The 17,339-nt window shown below is 40.6% G+C and overlaps 1 protein-coding gene and 1 pseudogene across 4 annotated transcripts in view; both read right to left on the minus strand.

The window, feature by feature from the left end:
- The window catches only part of CTDSPL (CTD small phosphatase like), a 114,259-nt gene that overhangs the window by 84,200 nt on the left and 12,720 nt on the right, over positions 1 to 17,339 (minus strand). The window lies entirely within an intron of this gene.
- Positions 11,503 to 14,585, minus strand: LOC129088237 (uncharacterized protein C3orf38-like; annotated as a pseudogene).

The raw sequence follows: 17,339 nt of genomic DNA on the forward strand, positions 1-17,339 counted from the left end.
ACATGCCTGCACAATGGAATGGACTATGTTTGTCCCAATTCCCTTTCCTCCCTCTTGGCTAATCTTCACTGGTCATAAATGTTCAGCTCGCCTTGCACAGGAAGCAGGGGCCTTAAACTTCATCCTGCTCACACACTGCTGCTTTTGCTCTTACAGAAACACTTTTCACTGAAGATCGATCGTCTTAGAGTTGCCACTGAAAATGGTGCTGATGACAAAGGACCAGAAGATAAAGTAAAAATCCTTGCCTCCTAAGCAAGCACATTTATTTCATGTCAGGCACTGTTGTAATGCTTTCTTACAAAATCCCCCCGCCACCCCCGGTAAGGATCATCTCTCCCATGTTACAGGTAGGAAAGCTACAGTTGCTCACAGAGTTTAAATGTTGTGCGGCTTTGGAGGGACACTGCGTAAACATCCAGTTCTCTTTGACTCAAGTCCAAGGGTCATTCAGCTCTGACAACTTTTAAGAGTTCCAACTGGATTAAAAAAAAAAACTTGTCATATTGATGGGAAGTAGGTGGAAAGTTGATTTAAAAAATTTACCTGGAGGAGTAAATGAACAGGAATAGCTAATGTCATTTTAATAATAAGGATGCCTTCACAGATATTAAAAAAAAATGTTATAAGGCTAACACACAAAACCAGAGTGATACTTGCTTACCTGCACAGTGCCTAGCTGATAGTTACTACTCAATAAATGACAGTTATCACTATTATAATATGCTAAATGCATTATATGTACATACATATTATCCAACTTAGCTTTCTTTTCCACAGGGACCTTGTGAGTACAATTTTATCTCCATTTTACAGATCAGGAAACTGAGGCACAGAGACTTTAAATAACTTGCTAAAGGGCACAAAGCAAGTAAATGGGATATCTGGGTCTGAACTAAGGCTGTCTGACCTCAGAGTGAAGGGTGTTATTGCAGCATTAACAATATTGTAAGTCTGGGAGAATCCACATATTCATCAGTGGGGAACTGAGATAAATCTAAAGTGTATAAAGAATATTCCTGAGAATGAGGCAAATCTATATAGGAAAAGATGTCTATGATATATGTAAATGAAAGAACAAGTTCCATTTCGTAGGTAAAAATCTCATTTTTGTTAAATAACTATATACGTGTAGTCATAGTTGTTTGTGAAATACATGCATGTACATGTTATATATGTACACACGTATACATGTTGTACAAAATTGTATTACGAACATACATACAATCATTTTTCTGACATACTTTTGTAATGTTTCAATCTGTTACAAGCATATAATAAACATGTTTGTGTAATCTTTTTTTCAAAGGAAAACACTTCCATAAACAGGTTTGACTACAACTAATCCAACTAGGAGTCTGGAACAACTGTTTCCACTATAAAACGGCACCCAAGCCTGGAACAGAGGAGGACAGCCTGGGCTTTAATCAGACCAGTCTACACAAACAGCTACGTCCTAGCCTGTGTCTGGCCTGGTGCCCTGCACACCTGTGTGTAGAATTAGAAAGGCTCTTCCCTGTACAATCACTTCTTTCAGAGAGTGCTGGTCAACAAGAATAGGGTGTAGAGAAGTGAATGGCCGCTTGAATATTGTCATGATCTGGGTGGTCCAATTCGAACCAGATTCAGCGAGCCCAGACGTGGATTAGTCTGCACTGAGAGACCCCAGGCTTACGGGCTTCAGTCAGCAGTCAGCAATGGTGATGGCTGGAGAGAAGATCAGCCCTGCGTGAGGGCCTAGAGACACACCATGGAGTCATACCTGCAAGCTGCATTCAGATGGTAAAGAAGGGGAATCGTCATTTGATGCTATATTCAGCTGGTTGGTGCATTTCAGATAGAATTTCCCTGAAGCTGCCTGTCTCAATAGCAAAGTGGCAAATTGTTTTCTAAATCCATCTATAAGGGGATTTTCTTCTCCTTTCCTTCCTTCCTGTTATGAGGCATGTACCCAGTTCAGCCTTCTAACCTCATCTGTAACTTGGTATGACTCTGGCAACAGACAGCCCAGTCACCTGCCAAAGGACCGGGAGGATATATCCTGTGACAAAGAACCTGGAGACAGAGAGTCTAGATTTGATCAAGATTTCGATTGTGCGCTATACCATGTGCCATGACGGAGAGGCCAGCAGTGGCGAAAGCTTGTTAGATGGTGCAGGTTTGAGTTTCCCATTGATGGTCAAACTTTTGATCTTTTATATTATGTTTAAATAATTTTTCATTTTTATCAAAGAAAACAAAAATCACATTTTAAACCCAGGTGCTCAAAAATACTGAAATCAAAAAACATTACGCTGAAGCAAATACTTTCGACGCTGTTAGCTTCTTTTTTTTTTTTACCAAATAAAATGTTAATATTGCTATTTCTTGGTTTATCTATTTATCCTCCATCTATTAACTTCTTTTTATAATAGTTTAGACTTTAGCTTTTTATACAACCTACCACAGTTCCCCTTCCCTTACATTATTATGACAAAGAACTGTTTGCTGAAAAGCCAGAGTTTACTCGGACATTTTTTCCTTGTACCATTTTTTTTAGTTTAACACTTTCATATTTATTTCATTTGCTTATTTTCTATGTATTTACATTTGAATTTTCCTAAACACTCTATCTGAATTATCGATATATATAAATATTATTTTCCAAATGGCCAACTATATCAGATAATCTGTGAATTCCAAAGTAACTAAGCCTATTTTATACATATTGGGCTTTTTCAGGTTGTTTTCTGTGTTGGTTCCTTGCTTTCTGAATTCTGTTCCTCTCTCCTTTTTAATTTTCTCATTTTGCTAAAGTACTTATTCTGGTTGTTTCCTAGAGAAGGATTAGCAGGAAGCAAAATTTTGAGTGTTTGCAGACTTGAAAATGTCTTTGTTCTATACTCACACTTGATTGGAAGTTCAGATGAGTATAAAGTTCTAGAAAGAAAGTAATTTTCTCTTAGAATTTTGTTAACTTTGTTCTATTATTTTCTAGCTTCCAGCATTGAAGTTAAGAACTCTGATAGCATTCTGATTGTCATTCATTTGTTTGTGACAAGTTTTCTCCCTCCAAGCTTTTATAATTCAGGGTTTCTGGAATTTTAAATGTTGAAGGTGGTATGTCTAGGTATGGGTTGTTTTTCTTTTTTCATTCATGGGACTGGGCTCTAGATTTAAAGCACCTTTCAATATAGAGTTTTGACCTTCAGTCCTGAAATATTTTTTATTATTTCTTTTGACAGTTTCCTTTTCTCTATTTTCTGTGTTCTTTCACCATGGAACTTCTATTAATCAGATATTAAAACTCCTAGATGTGCCACGTAAAATTTTTATCTATTATTTTGCCTGTTTTCTATCTCTTCATCTTTTCAGTTTAGTTTTGGAAACTCACTCCTTTTGTTTTTTGTCCTTTCATTATATTTAAAGGTAATTTAAGTTAGTTATACTTTTATTTTCCAAGGTCTCCTTTTCTCAAATATTCACTTAAAAAACTTTATTATAAAAAATTTCCAAGTTTGATATTCAAAATAATATCACATATGCACTCAGCGAGACTTCACAGTCGTCACCCCTCCTCCAGAGCACTGTGTGGTCTGTGTTCTGTATGAAGTGGGTATTATGTCAACAAATAAAAGTTGTAGCTAGTTAGGGCTTCCTGGCTAGTGCCTGCCACCCAGCCATCAAGCCCGCATTCTGATCCCCACGCTGCTTGGAGAGGCAGCAATAAAAAAGAGTATATTCACCTCACAGTTTGCTCTTATTGTAAATGTTTAAAAATTATTTATTTTAAGACCTAGAGGTAAGATTACAGACTTCGGTTGGACGAGGTCTCCCTGGCCTCGTCCGTTCCCAGGAACCCATTCCACAGCAGCTTCTTGCTAAAGTAAAAAGCGAGCTACCAAGGGGTGCACCTGGCCTGGCTGGCAACAGCTCCCTCTAGCACTCTCCCCATCCGCAGACCCCAAAGTGCCCTCATGTGAGCATCATCTCCCAAATGTTTGGGCAAAAAATGAACTATTCTGGCCCCTACTAAGAGATGAGGATGATGCTTGGCCTAAAGATGGTTCCAGAAACAAAATGGCTTTCTGGTTTCTAGAAGTCTGAGCCTTATGTTGTGACAAACACTAAGCAGTCTACTTAAACCAGTCAGTCCCCTTTAAAGAAATATTGCACAATTCAAATAGGGCAGTCTAAGTGTTTTAGTGGCTAATACCTGAGATCATGCGCTGAGTGCTCACGGACGAGCATCTCACAGGCCACAACAGAAATGAGGTCCAAGAACCTGCTTCCCAGCACCGCTCTAGGGCTCTCCTGGGCTCAGAATCTGAGGCTTGGCACCTCTAAGTCTGAAGCGTGATGCAGGGAGGTGAGGCTTTGGCAACTCTGTGAGTTCCGTTTTTTACTCGAAAGGTTGATTAAACATATGATTTCAGAGATTAATTCAGCTTTGTGTCACTTTAGAGACTGATGCAATCTTAGTTGTAGCTTAAAAACACTCACAATGTGGTTAATAAGAGATAAACTTTCATACCTCCCATTGGTGCTAACCTGAGAGTAAATGTCAGGAGCGGGTTTTCCTGCTGTCAAGCCAACATGTGCCCAAAACAAATGGCGCAGGGAGTGCATGAATCTCCCTGAATCAGTTTTATGAAGACCGCAGCTGCTGCCGGTCCTCCATCTATCATACCCTTCGCTCCAGCAGTCACACATCTTTTAAAAGCGCCCGCTCTCCCACCCTCTGCTCCACTCATTGGCGTGGTTGCAGCCCGTTATGTAACCGCCACCTTCTCGCAGTACCAAAACACTGAACTTCTGTCAATTTCTTACATTACGCAAGGCTTGACCTTATTGCTAGAAAATACCACATATTTTAATTGTCTTCAGAGGTTCAGGAAACATTTCGAAGAGCTATTACTACATTACTCGCCATTCCTCTCATCTATGTTCATGCAACAAGGAGGGAATTGATAACCTGCAGGCGGCTAACTGTGTAGAGAGAGCAGTGAGTCACCTCTTTAGAGTCTCATTAATTCATCACATCTTTCATGAAATAATTATATTAATTGCAATCCCTTACTCAGCACTTACTATGTGCCAAACGCTGTATCAAGTGATTTCCATGCATTTATTTGTTATCACAAGTATCCTGTGAGAGGAATTATTTTTATAATATAATTATATTATTTTTATAATTTTTATAGGTGAGGAAACAGAGGCAAAGTAATGTGAAAAGTCATGCAGCTAGAAATGGTGGAACTGCAATACAAACCCAGGCAGGCAGTGTGTTCAAAGTCTTGCCCTAATCACAACACAAACGGCCCTTCCTCCTTGTCATCTGGCGCAGGGCTATGTGTGCTGGGGTTTGGAGAGCTCTCGGCACATGTTTGGCTTTGGTTTACTTGGGTGTCCAGTGGCACAGGCACTTGCCAGGCCACAGAGGCTGGGCATCCACACTATAGAAGGTGCTCAGAAACACCTTGGCAAATGGGGTGTTTCCAACAAGAATTCCACTACACTCAATATTTTGCCAAGGTATGTCCAAAAGAACTTGGAAAAATAATTTGGCTCCTGGGAAAGATAGCAGCTTGGACGCAGGCCAGTTTGAGCCTAAGAAGGTACACAGGCTACAGCCCTGAGCTGCTGCAGTTACATTCTGGAGGGAAACCTGGATGTGGGGTAACCCAGGCCTGCATCTGGGGTAAGAGGCTTCAGAAAAGCTTAACAGTGTCCAATAGGGACAGCATCAGGGAACTCAAAAAGGAAGCAAAACCAAAGGTATGACCTCTGTCTCCCGAAGGGTGGTCTGTGGGCTCCTGATATTAGAATCACCCAGGGAGTTTTTTGTTTTGTTTTAAATGCAAATATTCAGGTCCTACCCTGGACCTACTGAATCAGGGTTTTCCACTATTGGGTTTAGAAGTCTGGACTTTTAGAAATAGCCCCAGGTAATTTTGATGTATTCTAAACACTGATAACCACTGGTTCAGGTCTCTGGGATTTCATGTCGGGCATCAGAGAAAAGCTGTACTTTAAAATCAATATTCAATTCAACAAGTAGCATTCAGGTCTGAGAATCAGGGGTCTCGCTCAGTTTTACTAACAGCTTGCTGGTTGACCTTGGGGGGTGTCCCTTGGCCTCTGTGAATCTGAGGCTCCCCATCAGTAAGATCAGGGGACTACGTCCCTCCCAGCTCGGAATCCTCTGCTTCCTACCCAAGTGTCCCTAAGTATACTCACCATACCTGAGTTGTTACTGAGACGGAATTGACGAGGTCCTAAAAGGAGTGGCGAAATGAGTACCTGGGGGGACAAAGATCAGTCTGCATGGGCTGCAAGGGGGCACTGCGCCTTGCCAGGCAGGAGAACCTGGATTGGGGCGGTCAGGCTGATGGGGCAGGCATCACGGTGGGGGGAGAGAGACCAGATGTGAGGACGTGGCGGAAGTGAGTTGGGAGGGGAATAAAGCAGGTCTGAGGAAAAGAAAAGGTTTGGAAACACGGACAGGGAGGTAAGATGGTTCCAATTTATAGAAGCCCTTGAAAGCCAAGGGAGGCAATGGAGTGTCCCATGGAAACTAAAAAGAGAAGGAACAACGGGACGTGGAGTTTTGGGAAGATGAGGGGTGGCCTATGCAGGATGGCAAGTGCGGGGGGGATTGGGGCAGGCCTGATGGCTCAGCTGGGGAGACACCTGTGACCCAGAGGACAAGCTTATTCTAGAGATGACGTGGCCTTGACCTGGATCTGTGGTGGTGGGAACAGGACCGGAAAAACACGTCAATGGAAAAACTCCAGGACCCTGGGATCGCGGGTAGTTTTTATGGTTCTTTCAGTTTTCTTGTTTTGGTTTTTTGCTTATCTGTATTTTCTGTTCTCTCTGTAGTGGGCAGATATTGCTTTGTGATAAGAAAAAGAAACATACAGTTCAGCATTTCCTTTGGGAAACCAGCAAACTAATTTCTACCCCTTTGCAGCTTAGCCCTTCCTCTCACTAGTCTGCTTCGCTTAAAAAACCACTCTCCTATTTTTTACCAACTCGTCTATACCCCGTACTTTCCGTCCTTTAGCTAAGAGGCGTCTGCAGGACATTCCTTCTCCTTTTCTGGACCATTCCTCCCGCCAGCCTCTTGAAGTGCAAACCTGGCTTTGCTTCTCTGCCTCAAGGGGAGCCCAGAATCCTGGCCTTGGGAGAGGAGGCCAATGAACTCCCTGCTCTCCCACAGTGGCTCCGGGACTCAACCCCTCTCTTCATCAAACATTCTCTGAGGAGTTAGCTTTCTTTCTGTCCTTGAAGCCAAACTCATAGTACCTGCCTCAATATCTCTTCCAAAAGAATGCCCGTCATTATGCGGGGAAATGCCGCCAGCATCACAACCCTCTGACCGTCCCAACTTCCGAGACCATTCCTGTATGCCCATGACCGCCTAGCAGACCTTCATGTCCCTCAGAACTCCTATTACAGGTCAAACTCTGAAAACCCATTTTGACCATGGACACCTGTTTTCTGACTTCTTGGATGTTCACATTCCAGCTCAATACCCAGTTGTTGGTACTCTTTCAATTTCACGTTCCTGCCAAGCATCCTGGATTCTCAGACCAGTTATTTAAACTGCACTCATCAGTGTCCTCTGCAGCTCTGCTAGGGCTGGTACCGGCTAGAGAAAAACTGCCCAGCATGCCCCTGGGCTCCCTTACAAAAGTTGAGGCAAGGCTGCCACATCAGCTTGGCCGTCCGCACCCCACTTAATCCCAATGCTACTGTTAGTTCTATTGGAGAGCCATACCTCTGTCTTCGAGACCCTTGACTCACTCTCATTTCCCCCGCTCTTGCCAAATGGTCTTACCTACAGTTTCACTAAGAAATTGGCAGCCATGAGTTATGAACATTCGTATTTTCCCTTCTCTTCGGCTGTGAACTTCTACATCTCTCCATGGGCCTTTTCCTCCTTTCTGGAAAGAAATATGGCCCTGCCCCTTTAAGGCTAATTTGTGTGTCTCAGTCCAGGCCTTCCTGTCCTTCTAAAGGATTTACTCGGTTGATTATTCCTTCTTTCTTGTAGACTTCAAGTTCTCCTCCATCATGCAAGAAAAATGCTTTGACACTCCCTTCCTCTAACACCCTCTCATCTTCTTGCTACTGCCAAGTTCTTTAGAAAGTTTTGCTATTTTTGTTAAAGTGATACATGTTCATGCAAACATTTTAAACAATGAAAAAGAGCAAAAAGAAAAGAAGTATTACCCAACATCCTACCCCTCACAGATAATCACTGTTAGAAATTGGGTGACCGTGCTTCCCAATTACTTTCTATGTACATAGAAGAGGTTACACTGTACATGCTCTTCTCAGATTTGCTTCTGGCTCCCCAGCATGTTTCCATATCAAGAGCATCTATTTTGTAACTATGAAAGGCATTCTAGTGAATGTAAGTAACATAATTACTTCCCTCTCCTCTATTGATTTGTTTACAGGTTTTGTTTTGTTTTGTTTTGTTTGCTGCTATAGATAATGCTGTATTCAATATTTTTGTATTTGTGAAATTATTTAATTATTGCAAATTCTTTAAAAGGGATTGTTGGATAAAATATGCTTACTTTTTATGTTTGATATACACTGCAAGAGTCTTCCAGAAAGATTGTACTAATTTAAACACCTATAAATTGCTGTGATTTTCCTAAACACTTAAGAACCCTATGTTTTGTTAATGTTTCAAAATTTTATCTAATATCAAGAATGAAAAAGAGGACAGCATTACTCTAGTCATTAAAAAGATAAGAGGTTGGCCAGATAGCTCAGTTGCTTAGAGCGTTGTCCTGATATGCCAAAGTTGCAGGTTCAATCCCTGGTCAGGACACATACAAGAATCAACCAATGGGTGCATAAATGGGTGCAACAGCAAACTGATGTTTCTCTCTCTCTCTCTCCCCACAGCCCCTTCCTTTCTACTCTAAAATCAATAGATAAAAAATTTTACAAATTAGCATTGAAAACATACATGAAATAGACAAATTCCTAGGAAAAAGAAACTTGCCAAAACTTATTCCAGAAGAAATAGAATATCTAAATGGTCTTGCTTATAGAAAATAAATTAAATATGTATTTTAAAGTCTTCTTACAAAAAAAAACCAAAACCCAAAACAACAAACCCCCAGGCATCAAAGGCCTTCACCAATGTATTCTAGTAAATATTTAAGAAATAACACCAACCTTATACAAGTTCTTCCAGAGAATATAATTTTCCAGTTTATTTTCTGAGGCCAGCATAACCTTGACACCAAAACCTCACAAGGACATGTAAAGAGAAGAAAATCACAGACCAGTCCAGTCTGTTTTGGACATAATGATAAAGTTACAAGCACTGTTATTGCTACAGTGGTTAGATGGCCAGAGGGGAGGGGGGACAGGAGCTGGGTGGAGGTGGGCAAAGTGGGGGAAAATGGGAATATCTGTAACAGTGTCAACAATAAAGAAAAAACACTGTAGTGGTTTGTTGCCAGTTACCTCCATAACTGAAATTTTAGTTAGATGTCAATAAAAAAATTAATCTCTGAAGTCTATTCATGGACCACTTGGGGATTTGTGGACTCCAGGTTAAAAATTCCTGCACAGAAAAAAAAAAACAAACCCCAAAACCCAACCAACCAACCAACCAACCAAACAAACAATGCTGGAGGCAGTGTAGGGCCCTGGGGAACCAGAGCGAAGAGTCCAAGTGGAAATCCCACCAGTTCAAAGCCTTCGGGGGGGGGGGGGGGCTCTCTGCAAGGGTTGCCACAAGTCTTCAAACATTTTTTCAGTTGATTTCTTTTAAGATGACTCCTCTTGATTTTGCATTTCACACATTTCTTTGTTCTCCTTCCAATGAGATTTCACTTTGCTTATTATAAAGGACTTGACCGAACATTTCAGTTCCTTTATTCCCAAAATAAATTCCCACGATAACAGGGTAGAATTGGCAAGTCAAGCAAATCATTCCTTTGATGACACCCAGGCTATTTGACTACACATTTGTAAACAGAACATTTTAAACCAACATGGACTTTTGTGGCCAGAACTCTACACAAAGGCAACTTGGCTCGAGACCAAGCACTCATGACACCCTTTGGAAGGTCACCTGAGAGAAACATAATAGGACTGGGGTGTGCCCTGGCTGTTGCTCACATACCTGGCAAAGCCTGAGCTAGCACCGAGGATCGCATGAATCCCCTTCGGAAAGCTCAGTGACCAAGTTTTTTGGCTGTCTTCCTGAACACTTTCCTAGAGGGAACAGAACCAACTAAAGTCAGTAACTGCATCTTTACCACTTCTTTTGAATTCACCTCTATGTAAAAAAAAAGGTAGTATTTTTAAAAAAATATATCTTAATAACCAACTAAAATGTATCTGAATACTCAAAAGTCCAGCAGTAACATGTTAAATTATAAAAATAAACATACAGAGAATAAATATAACTAACAACTGTATATTGGGTATCCAACTACTCAGATCTAGCATATCTTTACATTTTGTTGGATGTCTCAAGAAAATAGTTAATAAAAACAAAACATTAAAGATACAACTGAAGCTACCTGTGTACCCTTCGGAGCCTACTCCCTTTCTCCCCTTCTCCAGAAATAATGACTATTATGAACTAGTTATTCGTCGTTCCTCAAGATGGTTTTCCAGTTTTACAATATATGCATATATCCATACACTATATAGAAACTATTTTTGCAAGCTTTCAAACTATGTACATATGGTACCCCACTGTATGTGTTATTATGGAACTTGTTTTTTTTGGATCACCGTTACATTTTTAAATTTTAGCCATATTAATAGATCTGGCTCTAGTTTATTCTTTTTCATTGCTATGCATGATTTCATTGTTTAAACATGCCTCAATTTGGATTTTGTTCTTATAAGATCTTTTAACTAGATCTCAGCTCCGTTCCTTGAGTGAGCACATACCTAAAAAGAACCAAATACACCTATAAAATTGCTTTTCTTTTATTTCTAGTAGTTCCTAGAAAATGAACACCAAGTTTAAGGCATGACAAGTACTGTTATGCTGATGCTTCTAAGTTCAATCACCAGCAGACAGGGGCAGCCGTATATTTCACTGGAATAGTTTTAAGGTGTCGTTAAGCATTTTTTTCCCCTGGCTGTGAAACAGCTAAATCTAATTCTTTGGCCATAAGAGAAGATCTATCTATAAGCCACTATAATCTTTTTGACAAACTCCTTTCCAACTAAAATAGTATAACTGGAGTCTGTGTTTGCAACTAATAACTATGACCAATAAAGTGGGATTCAAACATCTTTAAAAGCCTTCTTAGCACTCTTTCATTCTAAAAATTTCTTTTTTTAACATCTAAAGTGAGATTTATTTGATGAACTTAATTAAGCAGAACATTTGCTGCAACTCAGGTAGAAAGAGGCAAGATTTCACATAGTATGTCAGTCTGTGGTCAAAAAAGATATTTCAACTAAAATATGTCAATGTTAGTGTCTAGAAGAGTTTCTGTAGAGACTGACATACAACGCTCAACGCTTGCTGAGGCCCGTGGGCCACAAGTGGCCCAGGATAGCTGTGAATGCAGCCCAACACAAAATCGTAAATTTACCTAAAACACTAGGAGATTTTTTTTGTGATTATGTGTCACAATGTGTGGCCCAAGACAACCCTTCTTCTTCCAGTATGTATGGCACAGAGACGCCAAAAGGATAGACAGCCCTGCTTTAGAGGATTACTTAAACTCAGTTCTCTTTCGTTCAAGAATGGTTCATTTCCATGACATAAAGCTTGGCCTCCAGTTCCACCATCCAATGCCTGCCTTACATTATGTTGTACTTTTTCGGTACCATATAAAGTGATTGTGTTATAAAAGGCCTCTAGATCACTTGGTTTAAATGTAATAGCTGGTTTCATTGATGTTCAAAGAGCAAGGGAAGCCTCTCCAAAGAGTCTTGGGTTGATAAATTTGATTTTCCAAGGATTCTCCACAAAACGGCAGCAGATGAGTCCAAAAATTTGTTCAACAATTCCCAAACAAGTGTTTCCTTGGTGGGCAGTCCCAGCAACTGCAACCATAACCAGACAGCAGGGGAGAAGAAGCACATTTCAGTCTGTGGGAAATCAGGGTTGAGACTGAAAAAAAGATACTCTTCTTCCACTAGTGACAGCAGCGGGCGAAGGCTCACAATTTCTGCTCCTTGGTAGTCTATCACACTTTGTCCAGATGTGAGGTAATAAAACCTACGCTTGACATCATGCCAGAAGTGCTGTGGCCCCCATTCACCTTGAAGTCATCCAAGAAAAGGATTCTGAGAATGAAGAAGTCCAAAGAATCAGTGCCAGAATTCTTCTCTTAATTGATGAAAATCAACTTTTTCCAGACTCTTAAAATCTTCTTTCTCCCGCTGTTGAAAGACTCTAATGTCCTCAGACGTCTTAAGTGCTCCGGTGTTGCCTTCAATTTCAGATGTAACTGTTGTATTCAGTAATCCTTTGCATACTGGATAAGATTGTATCTTTTAGTAGCTGGAGATATCACAACCCCTTGTGATGCCAAGTACTTAAATATGACATCTCGGTGGGCTTTTTTTTGACTGTACATTAATACTGCAGGAATGGCATCTTGGCGGGCCTCAGGCTGCACCAGGCGACTGGTGACCGTGTTGCATAGGGCCTTGACCTCGTTCTTATCCAGTAAACCGAGCAGGTTACACAGCCTTCTCTCTCTGGGTAGCTGAGCCCCGACAATCCGACCCCCAGGAAGGGGAAAAAAGACGAGGCCAATGTTGCTCCTTTAGGCCTGAGGGGCCAAGCACCTTGGCAATAGGCACTGGCGGTGCCTTTCCTGTTTTCCCCACCGGAGCGCCTTGGGTATTCCAGACCCTCCGGGAGAAGTGATCGCCAATGAGGTCAGTCAGGACGCGCGCTCCAGCCTTCCATTCCAGGCAGGCCAGGGCTGGGCGGAGCCCACGGATCTCACTGTAGGGCAGCACCGCGTTTACGGAGAACGTCACCCTTCCACAAGGGAGCTGGCTGTGGAAAACTAAAACCATCAGAAAACTTTACTTTTTATTTACACACCTAGATATAGTGTATAAGTGATGAGTGAAGCCTATCACTCCTTCCAGAGGTTTAGAGACAAAAGCTACTGGGTTCTGGACCTTTACTATAAACTTGAAATTCTCTCATTTTTACTATTCCAAGTATCCAAGTGAATATGGAAGAGGTTTAAGAGTTAATAGCGAGACTCAAGGAAACAGAATTTGTTATATAAATTATAGAACATGAATTGCAAGAAAATGTGGGCTGTCAACTTGGGTAAGCCCTAGAATTTATGCTGCCTCTGGCAGAAGTAGAAAGAAGCATCTTTTGGAAAAATATGGTTGTGCCTTTCAAGATGTAATCTCAATGGGCTTATGGCATTCTCCAAATATTTCCTAAGTCTTCTTTTAACAGAGTCAGACGGACTAGGTTTAACTCTTGCCTGTACTATTCGATAGGTATATACCTATAGCAGGTAGGCATGTTATGTAACCTCTCTGAGAGTAGGTGCCCACAGATGTAAAATGGGGATTATAACACCTACATCTTAAGGTTGTTGGAGGATGAAATGAGATACACGTGTAATGTGCACAGCATAAAGTAGTCACAAAATCAATGGTAGCCTCCATGGCACTTTGCATACATTCTTCTTAAAAGGACTGTGCTTGAGCACTTTCGCTACATGGCCAGGTCTCATTGATCTGTGCATTTCAAGTACCTGGTGCAAATGAAGAGCACATAGTAGGTGGACACTAAATGTTTACTGAATAAATGAATTTGAGATAGCATTAGTAAAGAAATGTATTAAATACTTACATGTTTTGATATGAATTATGTAATACATATATATATATATATAACATTATTTAATCCTCATAATAACCTGAGGTATTTACTATAAAATCAAGGCTCGGAGAGATTAAGTAACTTGTTAAAGTTCACCCGACACATAAGTGATGGAGCTGAAATTCAAACACAAGCCTATGCCCTTGAACATTATGCTCCATTCACTGCATCCTGCTCAGGCAGTGCAGGAAGGTTTCAAGAGAAGGTGGCACTTCAGCTGGATCTTAGAGGATGACTAAGAATCCTTCAGGCACATAAAGGAAAAGGTACCCCAAGAAGAGGAACCAGTACGTCCACAGAGGAGTGAAAAGCGTAGCATGTTTGGGCTCAGCAAGTAGTTCGTTGCAGCATGAAAGGGGGTCCCTGGAAAGGAGGCTGTAAAGGGGGTCTAGTGTCAGTCCATGAAGGGCTCCAGGCAGTGAGATGTCATGTTTTCATCTTGGGGCCAATGGGCAACCACTGAGAAACAGCCTGATCAGGCGGCAGCGTGATCAGTGCTGTACTTCCAAAATGCACATCCAGCAGCCTCACCAAGGAAGAAGTGGAATGAGCCCAGACAGGAAGCAGAAGATGGAAAACACTGTTAGCCATTTGCCCAGCCTTTCCCATCTCTGAGACTCTGATCATCTCTACATTATTTTCTAAGTGATGTCTTAACATCAGTGGCAAACAGAACTGTGATCTCTATACAAACTGGGTCACACCTTCTGGACGAGGATTTCATTCTCAGAAAAGTTACACCTGGTTTATTTAACTGGTGGCAAAAGAACTCAAGCTACCTAGTGAATGCGCACAGCTCTCCCCTACAGTTTCAGGTAGTATAGGCACTTCCTTTTTTCCTGCAGACTTGTGTGGACAGCCTGAGAGGTGTCCCCATGCCCTCTAGAGCCCAGGCCCTCCCTGCAGAGCTGGGACTTGAGCACATTTATTTCTGTTCTAGTGATATTCTATTCCTTTGTTCTCTTAGCCTCCATCAAGACAGTCACTGTTGTTTACTCTTGTATAACTACGGGACTCTATATTTTAAATACAAATGCTTATTTATCTTATCTTTGTACTTCTGTAATAGCTTTCTGTAGAAGAATACACATGATTAGAAGAAATTCTCAGCCCCAATTTCAAACCTGAGAAAAAGATACATTGTACAAAATCTCTTTGGGTAAGTTCCTAAAGAAAAGCTGGGGAAAGTCATAGATTTTATCTTTCAGAGCCCACCCCGCTCCAAGGCAAAATGCAGAGTAAGTCTGCCCTGCCAGATTGTAAAATGTCTTGATCTTCTCTTCTACTTAAATCATGACCCAAAATTTACTTCTGAGGGAGCACTGGTACTATATTAAGCTTAACACCGCCTCACATTAAGGAGGCTGATCAAAATTTAAGGAGAGAAGATGTCCAGAATAGACCCATACATATGTAGTCGATTGATTTTTAATAAGGTTCAAAGGCAATACAAGAGAGAGAGAATGGTCTTTCCAAAAACTGATGTGGAGGCAATTGGACATCTATATACAAACAAATAAACCTCAATTTCTGCTCTTCGAAACACATCTTTTAACATCTCACACCCATCAGGAGAGTTACTATAAAAAAGACAGAAAATAACAAGCATTGGTGAGGATGTGGAGAAATGGAAACCCTTGTGTACCTGGTAGGAATGTAAAATGGTACAACTGCTGTGGAACACAGTATGGCTGTTCCACAGAAACGTAAACCTAGAGTTACCATATGAGGCAGAAACGCCACTCCTGGGTATATACTGAAAGAAATTAAAGTAGGGACCCAAACACTATTTGTACATCCATGTATCCATGTTCACAGCATTATTCACAATGGCTAAAACACGGAAGCAACCCGAGTGTCCATGGAGGGATCAACAAATACAAAAATACTGGTATATTTTATATACCAGACATATCCAACTATACACGATATGTATAATTTATATGTATTACGTGTGTGTATATATACACACACAAAATGTAATATTATTCACGCTTAAAAAGGAAAGAAATTCTGATATATGCTACATCTATTAACCTTGAGAATATTATACTAAGTGAAATAAGCCAATCATAAAAAGACAAATACTGTATGACCCTGCTTATATGAGATACCTAGAGCAGTCAAAATCAGAGATAGAAAGAACAGGAGTTGCCAGGGGCTGGGGAATTGGGGGGATGGGGAGTTATTATTTAGTGGGTACAGAGTTCCAGTTTCACAAGATGAAAAAAGTACTGGAGATGGATGGTGGTATTGGTTGCACAACATGAATGACTTAAAACCACTGAATTGTAATTAAAAATGGTATAAAACTTGGAAAAGACATTAAGAGAATGAAAACACAAACCACAGGCTGTGAAAAAAATTCAACAAAGTACTTGTACCTAGAATATATGAAGAACCTTCAAACTCAATAATAAGAAAATGAAACAATCCAATTTTTTAATAAAATGGGCAACAATTTTAACAGACGCTTCACCAAGGAATTTAAATGGCAGACAATGACATTAAACGAACCTCAGCACTATCAGTTGTCAGGGAAATACAAAATAACTCTGACAAGATAGACACTACTATTAGCATTAGAATGACTAAAATAAAACAAATGACAACGCCAAGACCTGACAGGATAAGGGACAAGTGGGAGTGTCATACACTGATGGTGGCAATGCAAAATGGTACCGCCCCTTTGGAAAACAATTTGGCAGTGTTTTATAAAGTTAAACATATACTTGCAAACTGTAGTACATCCATACAGCTGAATACTACTCAGCGATAGCAACAAGCTGCTGATACATACAACCACCTGGATGAATTTCAAAAGCATTACACTAAGTGAAAGAGCCCAAACGCAAAAGGCTACGTACTGCGTGATTCCATTCCTGTGACAAGATTCTGTAAAAGGTGGAAAATGATAGAGAAAAGGACACTGTTGGGGCTGAGTGTGGAGGGTAAGTGCAGAGGGGCCCAGGTAATATATTCTGTCTTCATTGTGCTGTATGAGTTTGTCAAAACACACAGGACTTGGTACCCGTGGGTAACACAGAAAAGAATGATTTGTATTGTATGCAAATTTACCTGAATAAAAATAATTAAACTTGAAGTTTAAGGAGAGAAGTCAGCTCTATGCTAGTGAGTCAGGGCATACTGTAGAGGAGAAAAATTAATGCTCACCAGTAAGTGCTTGATACACTTGACAGATTTAATAGCTACTCAAATTATATACTCGTTTGATTACTGCTATGAAATGTATTTGTTCTAACCAAAACAAAAATGCATATGCTGAGCCATTTCCTCAAAAAGGCTAAAGAAAATACAGCTCTCACTGAAGTCTATGGAATTAAAAGTCAATGGTTTCCGACTTGAACACAAGTGAGCCAAGGGCTTAGAACAAATTTATGAACGCTACATCTTGATAAGAATGCAAAGGGAGACATTGTATACAATTTAAAGTACAGTATGAATTCTTACAATACTG

Source organism: Pteronotus mesoamericanus, unplaced genomic scaffold (genome assembly GCF_021234165.1).
Source record: "Pteronotus mesoamericanus isolate MK-2021 breed Mesoamerican mustached bat unplaced genomic scaffold, CSHL_Meso_final scaffold_54, whole genome shotgun sequence".
Classification (NCBI taxonomy): domain Eukaryota; kingdom Metazoa; phylum Chordata; class Mammalia; order Chiroptera; family Mormoopidae; genus Pteronotus; species Pteronotus mesoamericanus.